Source organism: Tupaia chinensis, unplaced genomic scaffold, assembly GCF_000334495.1.
Source record: "Tupaia chinensis unplaced genomic scaffold, TupChi_1.0 Scaffold000078_1, whole genome shotgun sequence".
Lineage (NCBI taxonomy): Eukaryota > Metazoa > Chordata > Mammalia > Scandentia > Tupaiidae > Tupaia > Tupaia belangeri.
Window position 1 is genome coordinate 5,940,741 of NW_006159539.1, and position 5,651 is coordinate 5,946,391.

The window sequence follows — 5,651 nt, forward strand, 5'->3', positions numbered from 1 at the left end:
GAAAGTTTCATCTGATACCGTAACTGTGAAATGGGATCCCGCCTTGAATCTGAAACCAGAGGCTAAAGCTGTCCATATGGCCCCCTGATGAGGATCAGAAAGCTCTCTGGAGCCTCTACAAAGGACACTTTTCTAAGCCTCCACATCTGCCACTTACAGTTTTTCTCCCCATCAAGTCAAGACCAGAATTCATGTCAACTGAAAGCCTCCAGACAGACTGTGGAGTCATCAGCTGATAAAATTCACCAAGCAGGTTTTCAATAGATCTAGGTTTCCAACAGAACGACCTTCGAAATCTACTAACCTCACAAAGGTTTCAACCTGCCAAGGCCATGGTCTAGATAAAGAGAAAGTCACTCTCGTGAAGTGACAGTGACGTAACATGCCGTGGGTGTAAAGCCAACATTGTTTGCCAAACATGTTCTATGGATTTCTAATATCCTGGGAAGTGCTAGAGGTTTTCTGTAGTTAAAGCAGAGAGCATAAAGTCTGCAATATCTAAGAAACTCACTACCTGGCCCTTTATAGCAAGGGTTTGCTGATTCCAGGTCTAGGTACTTGTTCTCTGTCTCCTGGCCAGATCTCCCATGCTGCAGGGACAGCTGCGGCCCTAACCACTTCTGCTTAGTCCCAGTGGATAACTACACTTGAGACAATCTATTCAGAATCTTTTCAGTGGTATTCCTTTCCCTTAAAGGGTTAACACACTTGGAGAGGATGCTTTTGCTGAGATTTCTTTCATTCAAATTCCAGCTTGACATCTCCAATCCTTCATCTTACGGTTTTTAAAATGGGGATAATAATCTCCCCTGCTTTGGGGCTGGACAGTGGCAGAGAGAAGGAAAGTGAGAAATCACCCTCCAGGGGGATGGTGGCATGGAAACCCCTTCTCCAACATTCTCCTTTCAGAATTTGGGGCATGCATGCACACGCACCTGGCGTGTTCCTTAGGCCACCAGGTCTGGATCTAGAACCCCAGAGTTGACCATGTCGGATTCAGTACCTTAACCAGCATGCCACATGCTGGACACATCTACGTCCTCTTTTGTATTCATTCTTCTATTCCTAGTATCTCTGATCTTGATCTCTCCCTTCTCTCACACCTATCTTTTCTCTAAAGAGAACCTGATCTGCAGATCTATGGCTTTGAAGAAATCTTCCTATATTCACTCAGTGGAAAAAGAAAAAAAAAAAAAAGAAAAAAAAAAGATCCTGGTACTAGCAGATGATGTAATGGTTATGTTGCTAGACTCCCATGTAGTAGACTGTGGTTCAAGTCTCAGACCTGGCAGCTTAAAACTCACACCAGGTGTGTGTGCATGTCTGCCCAAAATCCCAAGAGGAGAATGAAGGAAATGGGATTGTGGCATGGGCATCCCCCTTGGAGGGGGGAGGAGGTGATTTCTCGCTTTCTCGCTTTCTGTCTCTCTTCGTTTCTCTGGCAAGTACACAGCACCCTATAGCAAAAGTCTCCTAAAAAAAAAAAAAAAAAAAAAAAAAAAAAAAAAAAAAAGAAAAAAAAAAAAAAAAAAAAAACTGATCCCACAAACCCTCCTCTTCCTCAATGTCAAGCATGGCAAAAGAATACAAAGGTCACACCCAGTAGGATATGCTTCCATGCACCCATTTCTGAAACAAGAAGAGAAGCCAAGTGTGTTTGATTCATAGCTGCCTGTCCCACAATTGCAGATACAGCCTCTGGTAACTCAAACCAAGTTCCTTTCCCCATTGGCATGCTTGCCCAGCTCCCAGGGCTCAAAGAGACTCTGGCTCTCAAAAGACTGCTTCTAGTTTTAGAAACTAAACTGTGGAGTCAGTGTTGCCAGGTTACAGATTTCTGCTGCAGGCATGGGTCCCTCTGTTGGCTATTTGCCTCAGTGTATCATCAATGATGTCAAATTTCTGATTACACCCCAAAGCCACATGGGCCCCATCCCTCACCCACTGCCCTGCACTCAGTCAGATCCACAGTCTGAGGTCAGGAGATGGAAATTCCAACTGCTTTCAATTCCAGAGTGGGGATGGGACTTACTGACTCAACTCTTGTCATTTTGTTGTTGTTGTTACAGAGGTTTTTGCCTTAGGGCACGTGTGCTTGTCAGAGAGACAGAGACAGTAAAAGGGAAAGTGAGAAATCACTCCCCGGGGAGATGGCCACACTGCAATCCCTTTTCCTCCATTCTACTCCCAGGATCTTGGGTATGCACACACATGCGCCCAGCATGAGTTTCAAGTCACAGGGTCTGGGACTCGAACTGTGGTCAAAAGCGGTGTAACTGCTATGCCATCTGCTGGTCTCAACTCTGGTTGCTTTAATTCAGCTATGCTATCAGAGCTGCTTTGATGTAAGAACGTTTGAATGCTGCCCCTAAAATTATTTGTGGCTCCTCCCCATCCCCACCCTGCAAAAGTTAAAATCCAAATCAGTAATAAGACAAACTGAGTATCTTTTTTGTTTGTTTGTTTTTGGGTTTCTTTTAGGTTTTTGACATAGGGTGTATGCACTTAACATACAGAGAAAGACAGTGCCAGGGAAAGTGAGAAATCACCATCCGGGGGGATGGCCACACCACAATCCCTTCTCCTCCATTCTCCTCTTGGAATTTTGGGCATGCACATACAGGTGCCCAGTGTGATTTTCAAATCAGTGGGTCTAGGACTGGAACCACTGCTGACCATCTGGCAGTCCAGCGCCTTAACCACCACACTGCCTGCTAGCCCCAACAATCAAGCATCTTAAAAACAGATCCTCCCTCCCAATACCTAAACCTCAACTCAATCCCAACTCTTCCTTCTGGAGGTTAGGAATATGGAAAGGTTTAGGATGGGTTGAAATAAAGAGATAAGGTAAGAGAGGACTTCAGAGTCTCAAAATATCTTCCAACATGTAAAAATCCAAATGAATGGATGCTGAAAATATACAACTGATTGAATTGAAAGTTTTATCTTCCTTTATCTGAAGTTATTTCCCTCCCCCCACTGAATTAAGATGTGAAAGATTTTCGATCTAAATAAGTCTCCTCCCTCTACTTTAGGGAATTCATATTCCCCCAGTGTTGAGGTTTTGTTTTGTCAAGTACCTCAAAATAAAGAACAATGTATTTCCTAAGTCACTTAAACAACGTAGACCAGTGGAGAAACTTTGAGGTAACAAGATCTGTTCCACATTCATTACATTTTTTCTTTTAAAAGGAAGCTTTTTACTATAGGGTGTGTGCACTTGCCAGAGAGACAGAGAGCTAGAGAGAGAGAAAGTGAGGGGATGACCATGTGGTAATTCCTTCATTCTCTTCTTGGGGTTTTGGGTACATACACATGTGCCTGGCACGAGTTTCAAGCTGCTGGGTCTGGGACTTGAAGCACAGTCAGCCAGGTGGGAGTCCAGTACCTTAACCACTACACCACTTGTTGGCCCCCACATTCCTCCTTTAAGGACTTAGTTTTTGTCACCGGGCCTTGAGCACAGGACCTTCCCTTGATATTTGGTGCCCTCTTCTAAATGACAGAAGAACTGTGACATCTTCCCCACGGGTGGCAGGGAGTAAAGCCAGGCAACAGTGGAGAAAGCTGGCCCCAAAGTGGGCCTGCAATAACTGTTCATTTTCTCCAATATCTAATTCCAAGTAACTTAAGAAACTGAAAACAAGGTCTTAAAAAGCAAAACACCAAATAAAGGCCTCTCCCCACTTCCAGTTCAGTGTAGGCTTACATGCTACCATTACCCTGGCACTACCCAGTTCGACTGGCACAAAGTCATCCCTTAGGCACTGACAGATGCCATTTCTTGCCAACTTTGTCCTTTCCCATTTTGCACTTGTCCTTATGGGCTTTTTCTTTCTGATCCTACTGATGCTTGAAATTATGACAGATTTTAGTTTGTTTCTGTTGTGGTTGAGCAGGAATCTCCAATAAACTTAGAAAGCTTCAGACTTCTCTAAGGAAAAATCCTAGTGAGGTACATCAATTGATTGGTTGGTTGGTTGAATGATTGATATTTTATCTTTTTTATTCTTTAGAGAGAGATTTTCACTATAAGTTACCTGCGCTTGCCATAGAGACAGACAGAAAGTGAGTAATCAACCCCAGGAGGGATTGCCATGCCACAATCCTTCTCCTCCATTCTTCTCTTGGGATCTTGGGAACACATACACACAGGCACGCATGTGCGTGCACGCCCAGCATAAGTTTGAAGCCACTGGGTCAGGGAGAGTCCAGCTACGTAACCAGTATGTCATCTGCTAGCTCCCCTAGAGAGCTTTAAAAGATCTACAGTGAGGGCCGACAGGTAGCACAGTGCTTAAGGTGCTCCCACATGGCCGACCACAGTTTGAGTCCAGAACCTGGCAGCTTGCTTTCTCACTTTCCCTCTCTCTGTGTTTCTCTCTGATCAAATTTAAAAATAATAATAGTAAATAAAATTAAATAATTCTTTAAAAAAGTTTTTTAAGGGACCCGTAGTTATCATAATGGTTATGTCACTGGACTCCCATGTAGTCAACCGCGGTTCAAGTCCCGGACCCGGTGGCTTAAACTCACGCCGGGCACATATGCATGCCCAGGATCCCGAGAGGAGAGTGTAGGAGAAGGGATTGCAGCGTGGCCATCCCCCCTGGGGGGTGATTTTTCGCATTCTGTCTCTCAGTCTCTCTCTGTCTTTCTGGCGAGTGCACGTGCCCTATAGCAAAAAAAAAAAAAAAAAAATTTTTTTTAAAAAAGTCTACAGTGTTTGCTATCTAAAAGGAAATTCTTCTGTTGATCTGTCCAAACCCTGCTGTTTGAATCTGATGGGAAAGCTCAGTTTCCGCTCCATCTGGCTCTATGGATACAATAGATGGATATTCCCACAACCCTCCATGGAGAGTTCAACAATGGAAATTTTCAAACACATGTTTTGGAAGCAAAATTCCCAAGTGCTATGAATGAAACACATCAGTCATCATTTTTCCACCCCTCTGCTCTTTGCAGCACGGGGGCTGAAATCACCTGTTGTCTTGGAAATCATCCTTGGAGGATCGAGTCCAAGAGGAACACGGGAGTGGCCATCCTGCCAGGGCTTCTATTCCCTGAGCTCGATGCTAACCCGAGACAGGAAGCCCCACAACTTGGAGTCTCACTCACAATCTATAATAGATGATGTTCTTGGAGCCCGAGTAGAGAAAAGAAGTTAGCAATGCACACTTTGGCAAAGATGCAGATGTGGGATTTGGTTTGAGCAGCCCTAACATAAAATAATAAAATACAAATGCAAAGAGCAAAAATGTACCCCAATCATGGCACAGAGGGCGCCAAAGCTGACCGAATAATTATGCATTTTTCATGTTTCAATAAGGTACTTAATTGGCATTTTGCGGGATGCCGCTGGGCGAGTGTGCATAGTGTCAGAACTGGCGTGGAACCCACATCCTGCCTTCCTGGCAGTTTCCCATCATCCCCATTAGTTCAAACCACATGGAGAGAGGAGAGCAGGACAGAAGGAGACACCTTCCTTTTTCTCCAAGCGTATTGGAGTCCACCCAGGAAAAAAGCAAGGCAGGTTGATGAAAAGCATCGGCAAGTGTCCTCAGCCTCTCCACTGTGAGCTCAACTAGGAAAAATCATAAAAACCACAGCCATTCAGATGGCCGCTACTTGTTCACAAGTGCTTTCCGTTC